Below are 18,761 nucleotides of genomic sequence, written 5' to 3' on the forward strand. Positions count from 1 at the left end.
CGTACAGTTTTTTATAGTTTCTTATTGAGATATGCGCGAAATATAATCAGAGCATATACGAGAAACTGATTAATTTTCTTTCCTTCATGACCTGGTGAACATCTATCGTACGGAAAAACTAGTTCAGCAGCAATTTCCCAAGTTCAATTATCATCTGTTAATCGTATTAAATCCTGCTTGGCCAGTTCTCGGGAGTAAGCGGCAGGAACGGTCGCGAGGAAAGTAGTTTTACTAGAAGAGAGGCGAGAGTAAGAGCAAAAGAGAGAAGAAGAGAGATAGAGAGAGGGAGAGAGACTATGATAGAAAGGAGAGGGGGATGGGAGAAGGAGGAGGTGGAGGCAGAGGCGAATAAACCGGAAGTACGGCCGCGTTCATTCAGACTCCGCTTCCAGGTTCAACCAGCGTTATCCTTTTCTTGTTTTCTTTTTAGCTGGTGGTTCCGTCGGTCGAACAATAGAGCCACGATGCCGTAATACACGGCAAAGGGTGATTAATAATTCCAGAAGCAAGCCGAGGCACGAAATTCGAAACATTTCCGGCGAGCGCGATCGCGATTACACGAAACACGCGGCCCTCGAAGGACTTTCCGTGCCTGGGAGGCCTTGAATGACGCGCGATTAAATAATTTTACCTCACCCGTTACGTTATTTTATCGATGCCCTCGTGGCAAACTGCCTGCCGAATGTTTACTCAACGAGCTCGTGCCAAGAAAGTCACGAGGAGATCGCGGAATCGTTCGTGTTTATTTAAATTTTGTATTCTCAGTTATTGGACGAAAATCGTAAAAAAGTGCGATTTTGAATATCTTTAATTATGCGCGACTGACAGCAAAGTCAATTGATTTCGATTGAATTGATGATGGAATTGTTAGCATGCGCATGGGTTAACGAGATCTGTAAAATTCATTGTTTGATTTTTCGTTGTAGACTCGAACGAAAAAGTTATTTATTCAACGTCATCGTTTTTTCGTCATTTTAAGCAAAGGCAACTTTCGCACAAACTTTTGTATTCATTGTAGCGCTCTAACGTCTCAAACACGTTCAAGTAATTTGATTTAACAAAGTTATTCCTCATCAAATATTTTAGTAACTCTATTTACTATGAAAAGAATTATCTACAATGATCTGATAAATGTTGTTTCAAATATTAATATTTCTAAAAACGAATTTTGCATATATTACTTACGAAAAACTCGTAAATTATTGAATATTGTAAGTTAATATTTTCATTAATAATAGAGCAACACGCAAATTAATTAACAGCCCTTGCGGATGACTGAAAACAATAAAAAGTGGCAGGAATGATTTCTATATGTGCAAACGACTATCCATTTAACTAATTAAGTACTGTACGCAGTAATTACTTTCAAAGCGACAGTTGCGTATCACTTTACGTTCCATGCATAAAGAGTTACTGCAGCCTTAATGCAATATAAAAACAAATGCATTACACATATAGCGACCAATAAAACTATGTTTATAAATGGTGCAAACTTCAATCACTCCAATTTTGTTAATTTTTTAATAGTCCCGCTTAAAGAGAGATCGACAACTTTATTATTTTCGCTCGATGTGATTACTCGACACGAAAACAGTGAATTAATTTCACCTTCATGTAAAAACACTCTTGCGTGACGCATTATACTTAATGTTAATTGTGTCGTTACACACGCACACATACACGCACAAAAACACGTGAAAAACAAGAGCACACTAACGTTCCTTAGGTAAACTTGGTGTTGCGTTTTCTGGTCCTGGGACCAAAGATAAACAATAATAACGACGATTATGTTTAATTGTTCAAGGCAGCCTGTGCTATTCACCAAAGGACGTTTCGAGCAGTCGGTCACGCCTCGGACAGACAGAATCGTAAATTTACGGTTGGTGTGCCACGAGACGGAAGCAGGGAGCATCAGGTGCAAGCGGAATTATGGACCCACCTGCTTTTGTACGGTTGGTCCCCTGCGTCATTTCTATTCCGATCCTAGTTCTGTACCCGCCGGCGGACGTTTTTAAAAACTCGCACGTTGTATACATAACCTGACGAGACGTGCTAAGCAGCAACTTTTACGCCGAACGGTTTAATCAATGTACAATTTTAATACTGACTACGTATTATTTGTTTCCTCCGTACAGTGAGTCAAAAAAGTATTCGTACACCTAGATTTTCTTCAATAACTTTACATAAACAAATGGTACAGAAACAAAAACTATTTCGGTTAATAGTCTACTATGTACAAAGATAATGTGCAAATGAAGAATTTTTATTAACGCATACCAAAAAAATAATGTAAGAAATACAAATATTTAACAGGAAAAAAAGTATTCTAGTAAATTATTAAAAAGTATTTTAGTAAATACTGACTAAAAGGTAAACAACTGTTTGTTTAAATAGTAGCATTGGCCTGTGCTGTGTCTCTAGTGCATCTTTGAACTCGGTGCAAGCATCATGACAGCGAAGAAAAGTGAAATACCAATATCGGTGCAAGATCGTATTATTTTCCTTCGAAAATATGGGGAAAGTTATAGAAAAATTGGTAAAGAACTGAATTTAACTTTAACAACAGTGCCGAGCATTGTTAAAAAATATGGGAGAACGAAAACCACAGAAAATAAGCCACGAACAGGTCGGCCAAGGATAATCACAGTTAGAGAGCGTCGGAGTATAATTAAAGAGACTACAAAAAATCCATTTATAAGTGCTCAAACTTCATGCAACGATATCGCGTCAACTTCAGGGAAGATTGTGTGCTCTCAAACGGTACGAAATATTTTGCACTCTGCTGAAATATACGGCAGAGCTGCAAGAGAAAAACCATATATTAATAATATAAATAGAGAAAAGCGTCTAGCTTTCTCTAAAACGTACGTAAATAAACCCATCGAATTTTGGAAACGTGTCATCTTCTCGGATGAGTCTAAATTTAACATTTTTGGGTCAGATAGGAAGAGATTTGTTTGGAGGAAACCTAATACTGATCTTCAACGAAAGAATATTAAACCAACTGTGAAACACGGCGAAGGAAACGTAATGATATGGGGCTGTATGGCGTACAGCGGTGTTGGAAACATTACATTTATCGATGGGATAATGAATGCCACAAAGTATGTCGAGGTGTTGAGGTACAATTTAGAAGAAAGTGTAGCTAAATTAGGCCTGACTGGAAATTACCACTTTCAACAAGACAACGACTCAAAACATACAGCAATAAAAACACGAGAATGGATATAATGTCCCTAAACAATTAATTACGCCTCCGCAGTCCCGGATATTAATCCAATAGAGAATTTATGGCACCTGTTGGATATAGAAGTAAGAAAAAGAAAAATATCTAAGATATCGGACCCGCAAAGAGTAATTTTAGAAGAGTGGCAAAAAATGTCACAACAAACAACCCTAAACTGATAGAATCTATGCCAAGAAGACTGGAAGCCAGTATTGATGCTAAAGGAATGCACACCAAATATTAATTGCAATAGAGCACTACAATAATCATAAACTTTCAATTATAACTGAAAGTGTACGAATACTTTTTTAGTTCTCAAATTCTTGTATTTCTTGCATTATTTTCTTGTTATGCGTTATTAGAAATTCTTCATTTGCACATTATCTTTGTACATAGTACACTACTAATTGAAATAGTTTTTGTTTATGTATTATTTGCTTGTTTAAAGTTATTGCAAAAAGACTAGGTGTATGAATACTATTTTGATCCACTGTATATTGATTAACACGTTCGCCAGAGACGTTACATGCAGCACGAATCTCCTAACTGGCGGATTAAAATACCTCATAAATTATAAATTACGTTCACGTATGCTATGAACTGTCATAAAGTACCAGTATCTGTAAAAGTAAATGTTATACTGAGTGACGTTTAAAATTCAGGTGAGTTATTTTCTCAAAATGTTTACTTACTGTAGTGAATAAACGAATATTTACGCAAAATAAGAACTATCTTCATTAATTGCAAATAATTTGTTTCTTTAAATTCTAATAGAAAATTGTACGTTTATTGAAATGGATGGCTATCTTTTATTTACTACGTTATGTCTCGGGTTTCACAGAAAAAGTTATTGTATAAACATAATATTTTATTCATCCTCTGATTGAGTTGACGCACCGATACTTTATAAACGATTCGTTTCAAATATTGCATGATCTAACAATTTTCATGCGTTTTCTGTTTGGTAAACATTTTCTCATACAATCAGGAATCTACGAAGAACTTGAAATTGATAAGTTACCTGTCAGTCACCCCAGTATACGTGAAGACTATTACTTTATTGATTTTATATAAATTATTACACAGAATTGTATTCCATATTTCAAAATTATTCAAAATTATATTCCATATAATTTTAAATTTTATAAAATTGTATGCACTTCGAGCAGAGATGATAACGCGAAACATAAAGCAGTGAGAGTATTATAAAGAATGTCCAAACATAGATGTGTTATTTTTAAACAATTAATATTTGTAAAAGTAGCATTCAATTCTAATATATTCAGACACCTAAATTATTACTTGTACATTTAAAAAATTGCTAAAAGTAAACTAGACTACCAAATGTGCCTTACGAAGAGGTTTTACAACACTCCAGTATAAATGTCCACAATCTTCAAAACAAACAGGAAGTTTATCTTCATCAACGAAAATGATGTTTAAAAACGTTGACATTTGCGATAAATCCACCGATCGCATTCTTGACAATGAATAAATAATCAACAGCTAACGGAGAAAAAGGGAAAAAGCCCGAGAAAAATCGTAAAAAAATATCGTTACTTGATCTCAACACGAAAATTTATGCATAAAATCATGTTCGTGCATCGCGTGTTTATTCCCAGGATTATATTGCGCACCTAATCCAACGGGTGTATACGAAAGTTACGACGCCGGGGATGGTGACCTGTCGCTAAAAACTCGGAAACACGGATGATTTGTTAAATGGAAAAAGTTCAACGCATCTTAAGTTCGCGACAGTCACTGGTCGAGGTAAGAAATCATTACAATCCCATTTTCTTTAAAGGTGTGTGGATTGATGATTTTTCCAGATATCTTTTGAAACGGTAAATCTTGCATTTTATGCAACAGATTATGATTTATACCCATGTCTAATTCGGCAGGATATTCAATACATGAAGAGCTGGGTAAAATAGTATTTTAAATGGCAAATAGTCAATAGATATTTTATTTTAGTATCTAGTATTTTATTTTAGCATTTTATTTTTTATTTTAGTATTTTATTTTATGTTAGTATCTAGTACATAGTATATAGTATTTCAAACGAATAATACCTTATTTGTTTGAAAGAATGTAGTTCTAAAAATAAAATACTTTCTTCGTTATTACAAATTTTTAAAATAATATTTCAAATAGAATTATATTTCAGAAACACAGAAAATATTTATACTATAGTTGGGAACATTTGATTAATTTTATTTATTAAACATTGTAAATATACAGAAAATATGCACTTTGTTACATCGCAGTAGCTGTTATTAAGAACACAATGAATTTCATTTACAAACATCATTTATTTTATCTCGTTACACGTTGAGTTAATCATCTTCAGTGTTCCATTTTATGTTATCGGTAGTCTGATCATTATTATTCAGTAGTCTGTTTTATGTTATTTAGATAAAAACTACTTTATTTCATATTTTAGATTATCAAAACGAAATATTAATTTTCACGATTTATCTGTAGATTATCGCCATAAAATATTCTATTTACTGAAATGTCCAATTTGAAGTACTACCTTATTTCAATTGTGAACAATTACTCAAAACTCATTATTTAAAATAGTATATCAATTATTTTCCCTATAAATATAACTCAGCTCTGAATAAGTATTGCGTTGGCAACTAAATAATTGCGGATTTAAAATAAGAAGGAAAATTCAAATTCTTTTGTTTAAAAATATAAGTTTATTCAATTAGACAGATCAATTTTGACACTGCCTTTCTTTCAAGGCTTCATTTTAATATACTGTTTATAACATAAAAATCGTGCTTGCGATGCTTGCTTTTTTGGAAATAATGTAATAAAATATGTCTGAAACGCGCGCCTTGCCCTTCCACCTTCAAACTATAATAACTGAGAATATAATAGGTTTCCACACCTATTGACGGAGACCTGCCTTATGAACCGCGTCTCTAGATGAATATTTTGCAAATAGGCTTCAACAATTTTGGAAAGAGAGATGGAAGAAGGTTATAGAACAGAACGGTTCATATATGACATAATAAATCCATCTTAAACAACAAATATCGTGTATTCATTTCGCATCAAAAAGAGGGAAGATACTTCTTATGGGACACCCTAATATATGACCTTAACGTCGAGGTGACCTATAGAGGTTTTTAACGATGTCTTGGCGACGTAGTCGACATTTCGAATTATCACTAACACCACGACATTATCGATATTTATCAAAAACGCTGTTGACAACGAATAGATCTAGTTTTTTGCCGATTGTTTCAAGCTAGTGCGCTGGATAGACATTCCAAGAACCCTTTGAACCGATGGTTTATCAGATCGCAAACTTAACACGATAAATTACAGAGTAGAGGAAGAGAAAACAATGGAACGATCGCGGTGTATCCGCGATTGTGTCCGCGTACATTAAAAATTCGCGCGAGCCAATAGTAGATAGAGCAAGTTCGTCGCGTGTCTTTGCACGTGGGAGCAGGTTAAGGACAGTCACTCGGGACACGAAACAGTTAAAAATATCGCCGGACGAATGATCGATCGCTTTCAGGATAAGCAATACCGCTGAAATTCGTGTACAATCTGCTTTACGTAACGTATATAAGTAATTGGATTTTTTTTTCGCAATTTCGACGTCGATTAGCGGGGAGTTTGTTCGGATAGAATTGGCTTAGACGCTCGAGAAAATGAATAATATTCGTAGTTCAGTTGCAAAGCGAGCAATGCTCGAGCTTAATTTTTATAGCAGAATCTATAAAACTCGGACGTTGTATAAAGATTCGCTATAACGATAAGTGGGATAGAGAACATTTATGACGAAAACAAATTACTGAATTAAACTTATTGAGGTCAGTAGAGAGAGAGAGAGGAAAATATTTCTGCACGCTTATTGCTCTTCGAAATGAATGCGGTTTTCATTTCGCATAAAAATTCTCAATCCTTGCAATTGCAAGTTGATTGATTGAAACTAATTTCTTTTTTCTATGAAATTTATTTTTTCTATGTCTTTCTCTGAATAAACATAAGTTCTGTTTCATCGATACGTTCAAATAGATGTTTAAATATTTCGATGACATAAAAATTTCATTGTCCTTAGTTTTTGGTTGAAATATTTCAATAACAATAGACAATAGATCAATCGCGTAGGTTATTGAGAAGGATCTATTGAAATAAAGTTGTAGTCCTTAGTCTTTTACTTCGAGCAACAAGGATTTCAATCAGCAGCGAAGGAAATAGGCTGAATGAATGGAAGTTTAAAAATGGATCCATAATCTCAAGCATCATCAGCCGACCTTTTTTCAGATCCATTAATATCGTTTCTTTTTTTATTTTGTGAGCGCGTTCATTCTGGTTTCTCATTCATTCTGCACAGAAAAGCCGCATGAAAGGCAATTCCACAATGACGGCCAACGAACCGGTCGCTTTTCTGAATAAAACGACTCTTCCCCGACCTCGTCCAGCTTGTCACATTTGCCTTGTCAACGAATACAACTTCGAAATAATGTCAGCTACGGCTTCGATGTGTTATTTTGTGTTGGCGAATATGTTCGTAGCGTTTTTATATTTTCTTTTATTTTACAACGATTTGTTGCCGTTTGACAAAGTGTATAATATTTGTTCGATAGAGCTGTTTCTGCTCTACAAAACTGTGCTAATCGTCTTTTTGAGTCATTTGATTTGCTATTATTTTTGAGGCTGTAGCGACACAGGGTCGGCGACCGTAATAACCATTCGAGCTGTCCGCTTGCAGATTCCAAGGGTTTGGCGAAAAAAAAACATTCCTTGACGTTTGCAAGGACGGAAATTACATTATTCCTTTATTCACGTAATTTACTTAATTAATACGTAATTTATTAATAAATTCTAATTATTAAATTATTAACTCTTTTCACTCCGTTGTCGCCTGTCAGGGGACGTCGTAATTATGGTATATGACTAAACATTAAAGTTTATTAGCGATTTGCAACTATTTCTCGATGCCTACAAATTCATATAAATCGAATATTATTATAATAATATTATATATACATATATAATGTATACTATATAATAATATAAAAGTTCATAAGCGCTGGTAGGTAACATTCATGATGGTGCGGAGTGCAAAGGGTTAATAATTATCTTTAGCGACAATATTTCCGATGTGAAAACATGTCGCGTTTCTCTTAACAATCATAGATTTATGCATCTTCGATTATGGCTGACATATTTTTATTAATACTTTATTATCGAATAGTTTATTCTTATCATTTGCATGATTTGTTTTACCTTGTTAAACATTTAAAGAAGGAACCAAATTTGCTTTAAGTTTTGGCCAATAATTACCTGTACAGAAAGATAATGTTTTGCACCAATGACAATCGTGAGAAACGTATAAAATCATTTAAAAATTAATTGATCAAATTATAAATCATTCTTATAAAATCGTATATAAATGTTAGTTTAATACAAATATTAATAAATCTCGATACAGATCTACTGCATTTTGTATATTATTTCGAACGCATATAACAAAGTTTTTTAATACAATAACTATTGTCAGTCGGATGAGTAAATTCAATGCATTTCACAGTAGAACTAATAAACATCGTCTAAACGATTATGATATATCTATGTTATTATCAGTCGCACAAAACAGTAAGGTAATTTAGATTTTTTTTAAATCATTTTAATACGCAAAACATGCATATAAAGATAAATGTTTCGTATCAGAACAATTCAATCTATGCGACTCTAAAATAGGTTTAAAAATATCATTCGCTTTCTACCGTCAGGATACCTATTGAAGCGTAATAGATCGACGAATGTTGATTTCGGATTGCGAAAATATCTTAGATAGCGCGAGGCGTAGGTTGCTGGTAATTAGTGGCTTTAAGTACTAATTCATCAAGATACCAGATAAAGCGCGCTCGCGTTCAAATCTAATCTTAATTCACGCCTGTCCTTACAGATTGGTATCAACGCGTTCAGGAGAAATGATCGACGCAACGAACACACGGAAGCGCTCCTGTTCCCGTTAAAAAGTTTCCTTACAATTTAGCTTTACCGATCTATGCGAAGCTCGAATGCCGACTTGGAATTTATATTTCCAGGTGAAAAACGAAACGGCTGACTTTCGCTGCGATTCCTTGAAGTCTAAGGGCGGTTAATTCGAAAATGTAAGTATCCTCGTCGCCATTTTCATCTCTCGTGAACAAAAGAGGAAGCTTTGGGAAAATTTCAAACTTTCAGATAAGAAGTTTAATGATTTGCTAACGAACTTTTGACGAGCTTCTAAGAACTTCCTGTCATGTTTCCTGCATTTCCAATAGCATCGGGCAGGCGACGACAGTAACAAATTGTAAATAGGTAGATCGAAAACGTTGAGATTAAAGCATGTTTGTATGATATAATATTTTCTGTAGTATATTCATTAGAATACTTTATAGAATTCACTTATACGTTTTGTGACTCGCTAAAATTAATTTATTTCCAGCCTTTAGCCGTTTCTAGGCTTTAATAACAAAAGGATTCAATTTGATTTCGATTTAGAAGAAATGAATAATATTTATATTTAGCAGATGTTGTATGAAATCTTTATAACAGATCTGACTCGTTATTATAGTGCAAGGGGTTAATGCTGCCTATTGTTGTTTACCGCATAATTTTTACTTTACCATATTATTCTATAAACGAGGATCTATAAATAAGTAATTCTCCGTCCAAGATAACGTTTACAAACATTAATTGTTGCGAACTTATATAATAAACGAAATGTTTCCATCATTGTCAATGTTTGCAAACATTATCTTATCTAAGAAAAAAACGACAACTAAATGATGAACAAAGATTAATAAATTTAAATAAATACCATACCAAAATGGCTTATTTTTTGACATAGAATTACTCCCTGATCGCTTGCGCTACGAATTTCGGCAATCCCATATTTTTTTCAAATTAATAATTCTGTTTATACTCTTTTACTTGCCTACCAAAAAAAGAATATGTTTCACTGGTAACATAAGTACACATACAGTTTATCACTTAAACATTTCAGAACGCATTTTGCAACAGGGAATCAATTTCTCAATTCTTCCACTTTACATTCCATTAATTATGAGCAACGAAAATATTGGGATGGCAAGAAAGTAATTTCGGGTTTTCAGTGTGACATAAAACTCAATTTTTTCTATACAAATATTGAACTTTAATCAGTCAAATAACTTCCATTCTGTTCGATGACCTTTTGCTATCTTTCCGTTAATTTCATAATCCCGCGCTCTTAGAAATTCTGGCCCTTAACAGCAAAAAGCTCAACCAAGTTCGATTTGAGGTCATAGTTATTGCTGAAATTTTTACCATTTAATAAGTTTTGTAAAGTTCGAAATAAATGATAATTCGATAGGGCAAGGTCGGGGCTGTATTGAGGATACGACATCACTTCCCAACTAAGCTCCAATAGTTCCGTACGTGTTGTTAAAGACGTGTGAGACCTCGCATTGTCGTGGTGGAACACGATTCCCTTGCGATTTGCCAATTCTGGCCTTTTCTCTTTGATTGCTTCCTCCAATTTCACAAGTTATTTGCAATAAAAATCTCAGTTGATCGTTTTGTTGTTTGGAAGCAGCACAAAATACGCAACACCTTTGTAATCCCACCAAATTAACGGCATGATCTTTTTTTTTTATGCAACTCAGCTTTTGATATGGTTTGTGCTGGTTCATCATGCTTAGACCATGATCTTTTTCGATTAACATTATTGTAGACGGTCCATCTTGCACTCCATATTAAAAATGACCGTAAACTGATAGTTGTAAACAAAATTACTCGGAATTTGTTTCTAAAGCAACCTAAAGGTATTGACTGCCAAATCTCAAAAAAAAAAGAATTCTACCATTGACAAACAATAACGCAACAAACATAATGCTATACACTGGTGCAAACCCAAAATTACTCTCTTGCCAACCCAATAGAACTTCAGTCACATAAAACTATCACTTGCGACTGAAAACATTTGAATGGAAATAACAATCGTTATGCTACGATTGTTACGTGGCTATCGCAATATTTATTATAAGAATTGGAACAACTCGTACTGAACAGCAAGATATACGAATGAAGTTATTAAGATGAAAAAGAATGACAATCGATCATTATAAATGAATATAGAATTGATTAATGGAGAGAAAGGGCAACATCAACCACCTGAAAAGAGGGTTGGAATATCTAATGGTTGATCATTTTCTTCACTTTGATTATAGCAGTTACAGTCCGTGGAATTTTCTCCATCGAGATTCGTGGTGTCTGCCGGTGTGCCCCTGGTCGAAGGAAGGCAAGTAGGGTGAGGGCGCATCGCGAATCGTACCTGACCGATCGATCCGTGGATCTTGGGCGTGCATATCCACGTTGGCCGCCGCGTAATTTCGCGGATGCACGCGCGCGGGCGTGCGCGCGCGGCAACGCACAACGGGAACGCAGGTGGTGGCGTGCAACGATAGGTGCACACGGCCTGGCCGGGCAGCGTGATCCATAATGGTGGCGGGTGGTGTTCTTGTGTACACGTGGGGCTGGCATGGCAACGGGGTCGATAAATAGCCCGGCACGGCACCGACTTCCGATTCCATCGTCGACTCTGCCGTGCCATGCCGATATCGCGGCCTGCGCTGGTATTCCCGGCGATCCCTGCAATTCGGCCCGAACAACGTTCTTACGTAGTCCGCCGCCACGATGAAATCGTTCACCAGACATTTTTCGTTGGCTCGCCGCTGCCGCATGCGGCCGGAGTCCACCCTCCGATCACGATCAACCGGTTCGCTTGGATTTTAACGCGTTCGGTGTTCGATGGAAATCTCAAAAATCCCCCGAAAATCGACGAAGAATAGGGAATACCTATAACGCTGTTACTACCTTACGTGCTGTATGAGTTCGCGTTATAGGAAACCATGTTGTATTAACAGCGGTGGCGAGTCACAATTGACCCAAACCAACCCTCTTAGTGCAGGAGGCGCTTCACTGGCGAAAAGTGCCTTATACTTATACCTTTGTTATTTATGTAATTTCCAATGTAATTTCCAATGAATATAGAAAAATTGGCGCCACTGTCTCATTCTCAATTTCTTCCTTAATACACTGCTTTTTGGATTATGTAAATATTGCTTTTCGTTTGGTTTTTATGAGCCTTTTTCCAAACCCTAGTAACACCGTGAAATTTGGCTTTCTCGCTCGACACTAAGAGGGCTTAACTAGTGTATCTCAAACATTATGAACATAAAGGTATAAGGTTTTGTTGTCAGAAATGATCCGGCAGCGCTGGTGAACTGTTAACACTTTACCGACCGATCATTCGATCGTAAACATTTACGTCAATGTTAAATTTTCGTTTCTATTTTGATTTTATTTATTTTATTAATCGCAAGAGGTATTTAATATTTAAAAAATTATATAACAATATCGAAGCTTGGGGTAGTACCATTTAAGATATTTATCTCAATAATAGGTAATAAATTATTTATTGCCACGACACCCGATTCACAAAGCTCCCGATTGTAAGAAAAAGCCGATTAATAAGCCACCGGTCAATAAAGTGTTAAGAGTGACCGTGTCCAAAAGCAAAACAACGATGGAAAAGCCAATGTATATAATGCTTATTTCATTCTTATATTCAAGTAATTCATATGCTTCAATTTTGACTCGTAATTTATAGGAAATCGTGTTATGCCGCAGTCTATTATAATTTAATACATTCTGGGTGCTCGAATAATTTCAGAGCAGAAAGTAATGTACATTTTTTGTTACCTGTTCATGCTTATTTCAGATTTTGCTTCTCTATTTCATTTTTTCATATCCTTGTATATGTTCATTACCAAATAAATTCTTTTGTTTATTACAAAACGTTTGCCATGAAACATTTATTATATAAACAAAACAAAATAAACCTCTTAACGTGTACCGTGCTAGTTACATCTTGATTGACATTTTGACATGTGCGTATCTTCTTTGGATGATTTCTCGTACAGTATCCAACTATGGAAGTGGCCAAATACCAATAATATTATTATCGAAAGATTTAAAAATAACGCATTAAGAATTGTAGCTGTTGCAAATAGAGAAATTCGGAACAACATGCAAGTTTAGAATAATCAGCTATCGCAACGATTTGGCTAAAAAGCTAAAATAAGCACAGAAATCGAAAGATTAAAGAGGAAAAAACCGTCTGAACAACGCAAGTAGAAATATATATTTGAGTAGAGTATAATTGTATATATACGTTAGTGAGAACGCTGTTTACATCAAAATTTTTTATTAACTCTATAGAAAAATCTCTGAATAGAACATAGTAATAATAAAAAGAAAATAATTCCTTATAAAAAAGTACGTGAAGCAATTTTAATATTTTGACATCATTATATAAGAATAATAACACGGTGAATATGTAATAACACCGCCTCTTGCTGCGACATTTTTTATTCTTTTCCATGTATTTACTATACATTTTTTACATTTTCAGGTTTTTTATTTTCTTGTTTTTGTTCTTTGAATCTGAATCTTTATTATGGATATGTTATCAACAAACACTACCATTTCATAAGAGGATAATACAAATTTCGAGTAATTGGCCTCCCATTAAATAATTCATAGATTTAGTGTAAAAGCAGTTTAATTTAATTTAATTTAGATTAATTTAATTTTTACACTATTCTACACTTTAATTTTAATTTAATTTCTACATTAACAGTACAGTTAGTATTTACTATGTAAATGATCAGTTTTGACACGTAACACATACCACGGTATTCGAAGAATAATAATTATCTTCTGTAATAATTATCTTCCTCACTTTCTGTAATGCGATAAAATGCATTGTATAATACATTGTAACTTTTCTTAATTCTTTGCATTGGAATATCCCCTGTCAGGGCATACAACAAGACTTTGAAAATTATGCTACTTTCACGATTCTAAAACATTATTATGTCATAAAACAAAATAAAAATATCTATGAATTTAAAACGGCTGTAAATACTTTTATAAAATAATAAAAATTGCAGTTCTGGTAAACATGTCGAAGAATTCTTGTACTTACGCATTTATTTAAACATTAGCTTTGAAACGGTATCTTTCGCAACTGCATTTTCTTCGTTTATCTATTTAGTTCAGACTCTAGCTACATTTTGGCATTAAAATGAACACTGACAAATCTAATACAATTTTCTTTATTGATGCACGTGTTTGTTATTTAATAACTACCATTATTACTAATTCATTATACTGTTATGCTGTGTCACCCCTAAGATGAGGTACCGAGCAAAACAGAATGAATCAGCCCTGTTTTGCCCAAATTTCAAACCTTGAACTATTGGTCATAGACTTACGTGGCCTACGACCAATGCGGCAAGGCCCAAGTCCATCCGATAGGAATACATAAAAGGAGTCAGAACTCAAAATGCGCCCACTCTCAAATTCGCGCCAGCCTCGTGCAGATCCGAAAACTGGTGAAGTTACTTTCTTGTGAACTCTGTGACCTATTGTAATAAACTCCACATTGTTAAGAAGAAGAAGGGTATTTTCTCGAGGGACCTTACATCCTTTCCTCCTTCACGGCATAACAATACACTTGAATTTGTATCGTAATTCTAATTTTCAACAGTTATGTCACTCTAATTGCAGTTAGATTGGTATTAAATTGATTGAAAAATAAACTATCGTGCGAACTTATATTTCAATGAATTAAAAAAATAGTAAGTAACAAAATATTAGATATATTATTTTGATAAGTGTCATACTTTCTGTCATACATTTCTTGCTTTATAAGTACTTGATAATAATGTTATCAATAAGTTTTTGATCATGTTATAATATACACATTTGCAGGGAACAAACTCAAGAAATAAATTTAATTTGTTTAACTGTAACAATTTCTTATTTTGATAATGTTTCAAACGCCCACAACATAATTTTACTATATATAAGCTAATATTAATATATGTATATTTATCTAGACAACTATTACCTGTCTTACCTCGGCCTGAGCCATAAGTTTCATAAATATAAACGAAATTGCAAATCACTTCTATTAATACGCACGTTATAAATAACTTTCCTTTCTTTTCACATCAAATAATGATATAATAAACAGATCCCTGATGTTTATGCAAAATAATTTTCTGCTTCCATTATAATACAACTAAGCCAAGCATTATTTTTTTTTCTTTAATAATTTTAACAAGCTAATATTAATATCTTTTAATTATCTAATATGCGTTAATCTTTCACAAATCTTAATTCTTAGTATATTTTAATCCTTTCAGTGTTGCAAAAAATGCATCAAATCCATATTCTAGTAACAACAAAAGAATAATAATCTGTCGCTTCGTGTAGTGTGAGTTCATATTTTGTGTGAGTCCGTGGGAACATGATTTGATAAATAAAAGAATTTATATCTTACTTCAAGAAATACAACTTCAGTAAAAATATAAAATAACAATGGCAAATAATAAAGCATCAGTATCATAATAGAATACGTTTATGAATTTCCATGTCATATCTGTAGGGATTTACCGCGCGCGTCTGCGAACGTTCTAGAAGGACGTGTTTTGTTTACGCGCTGCTCTGCGGCAACGGCCAAATCGAACTCAGTGCAAAGCGAGCGATACAGCTGAATAGGCGGCGAGAACAGCGAGCGTTAATCAGCGTATTTTGATTTGTAGTATTGTGTGTGTGAGTATGGCGAGAAAGCGAGAACTATTTTATAATAAGCGAACGTTATAGCCTGTATTCTATCTGCGCCTAACAACCGATAGGTTACACCCAATTTATTCTCACATATCTGATTTTCGAAGATCAGCTTTGCTATGGTATTTCAATGAACCGGTCTTCGACTTTCACAAATTCGTCCAAATAAACTGGCTATTAGACCGGTTAGGTTGAAAATTTAAATAAGCCGACGAAATCAGGTCAACAGAACACATCTGCTTTCAAGTAATTGAGCCGTTTATTTTGAAAGTGACCTAACTCCATTTGTCAATTTTTTCCGGTTGCCATGGTAACATGTACAACTTCATGTTATTTATCAGTAAAGCATTTCAGGTTGCTTATATTCCGAGTAAATACGATAATTCTTGACATATAAGTTTTCAAAGTTAGTTCAATAATTGAACCGTGTTGTTTGAAAGTGGCCTAACTCCATTTATACTTAAATCAAGATAATATATTCACTATCGATAATGTCTGAAGGCAGTGATTAAGGCAATTTTAAATAATTAGTATTTAACAAGTTAACCTCAGTTTTTGGACAATTGCGTTAGTTGAATAACAGTACCGTTTAATTAATATAAAACTTAAAATTTAATATTAAATTTTAGAAATTATTTCACCCATGAGGAAGAACGGAACAAGACCATTTAGTTCAGATAGTGAAGAAGAAATAGTAACTAATGCAAAAAACATTACCGTATCCCAAGCTGTCTACCTCAGTAGCATATTACAAACGCAATATGTAAGTATTAAAGGGTATTCAAAATTTTCGGAACGATAATGTTTACATGTACGTTTGGGATGAAACTATTGCATCCAGAGGTGCTCAGGAAATTGTTTCATGCATCCTAAAACATGTTAAAAATTTAAGAAGTGAAAGACACATTATAGCTTACAGTAACATGTGCGCCGGGCAAAATAGAAACATTAAAGTAACTTTAATGTGGTTAAAAATTGTCCAAACTTTGAAAAATAATGTAGAAATCATGGATCACAAATTTTTAATATCAGGAAATTCGTTTTTACCAAATGATAGAGATTTTGGCGTGGTAGAATAATTTACTGTTCGTTCCCCAAGATTATTACAAGATTATTAAAAAGTGTCGGAAAGGTAATAACTTTATTGTAAATGAAATGAGACAATAAGATTTTGTATCAACAAAATTATTAGAAGACGCAATTTTTAAAAAGGTAAAGAATTCGGATGGAGAATCAATAAACTGGTTAAAAATATGTTGGATGCGTTTTGTTAGAAATAAACCGTATTAAAGTCCTGGATTTATTACCACGTCGAGGTAAACCAAGAAAGTTCGAAAATATTGTATTGACACCACTGTATAAAAATATCAGAGAAATTCCAACAGCAAAATTTAAGGACATAATTGACCTATTAGGATATATACCACCGGGGAACATCATGATTTCTTCAAATCCCTTTCATACACACAAAATGTAGATGAGTAGTAAATTGTTTAGTAATAAATTTATGTTTTTTATGTTTTGTACATTATGCAATTAAAAAATGTTTTGAATCGCATAAATTAAGTTTCCGAAGTGTTTTAAAGATATGTAAAATAAATTAAGTATTGTCTTTTTCAATTTGAAGCATCTTAAATTATGTTGAATGGACTTGGGCACCTTCAGATTTTATAATGAATCTGGATATTAATTTTGAAAGTGGCCTAACTCCATTCTTGATAAGAAAACGCATATTATTCACTTAATAATTGCCACTATTTTAATAGGAACTATAAATTTAACACCCTTAGATACACTTAAGCAGTATGACTCATTAGTTTCCTATACGTATATTTTTAAATTCATTGTGTCGCAAATCCTTAAATATCTCGATTTGAAGACAAATGGAGTTAGGCCACTTTCAAAATAAACGGCTCAATTCAGTAATCGCGAGTCCCAAACTTATTCAAATAGGCCGACGTAATCTAGCCGTGTGTAATCAAAAGTAAAAGAGGAAAAACGTTGAAGAACTGGATCGGGATCCACGCAGCTGTCGCTCCCTTATCCTCTCGAGGTAGCTCGGAGAGTCACGTGAGATCTAATCCGTCGCGGTAAAGTCGAAGGGCAAAAAAGGAACGTTAATTTCACCGTGTAGCCCTCGCATTTGCAACCTGTCGCGATAGGGGCTCCTTATCTACGGCAGGTGCGCGCGTCCCTCAGAAAATGTGGGCGCATAATGAAATTCTACGTGGCACGCTCCAAGGTGTTCCGCCAGGTTCTTCCTTTCGTTGTCGGCTGTATCAGCAACAGAAGCGTACCGTTGCCGCTGTTGCAAACGGGAACGTTGCTCGTAACCTTCGCATGGGCCAGAGACACCATCTAGAAATAATCCTCCTATGTTCCGTCGACTAAACTTTTGTTTAACACACTTAAAAATTAATCTTCAACGAAACAAAACAGTTTCTCTATTAATAACTACCTGATTTCATTTACTCCGTTTCTTTAGACGACAAAATATTTTGATTGTTAAATGAAAAATGTTCAATTGTTTTATTTCCACTCGATGATTTCATGAGCATGACTAATCTGAAACATTAATTAAATGAATAATTGAAAATAAAGGTGAACGTTGATTTTAATACCTTTATTAATACAAAGAATTTCTCATTTATATAAAAATCTGTAAAAATTTGTATAATAACTTATCACTGTTATATGTCCAAAGTAGATTGAAAATATCATTTTACCTTGTTCGTGAATGATTAATAAGCAATTATTTTCATCGGTATTACATATATTAAAATGTATAGTATATTGATTATTACGCATAGTTTGGAGTTTAAGATTGAATTCGAAT

At 34.0% G+C, this 18,761-nt stretch overlaps 1 long non-coding RNA gene across 1 annotated transcript; it reads left to right on the top strand.

Moving 5' to 3' along the window:
• Positions 1–1,885: 1,885 nt before the first annotated feature.
• On the top strand, positions 1,886–9,927 carry LOC144470415 (uncharacterized). Its single transcript, XR_013494120.1, has 4 exons — positions 1,886–1,952; positions 4,849–4,996; positions 9,165–9,372; positions 9,446–9,927. It is a non-coding gene; the product is annotated as an uncharacterized LOC144470415 (long non-coding RNA).
• Positions 9,928–18,761: the final 8,834 nt, after the last annotated feature.

This window comes from Augochlora pura, chromosome 1 (assembly GCF_028453695.1).
Source record: "Augochlora pura isolate Apur16 chromosome 1, APUR_v2.2.1, whole genome shotgun sequence".
Classification (NCBI taxonomy): Eukaryota; Metazoa; Arthropoda; class Insecta; order Hymenoptera; family Halictidae; genus Augochlora; species Augochlora pura.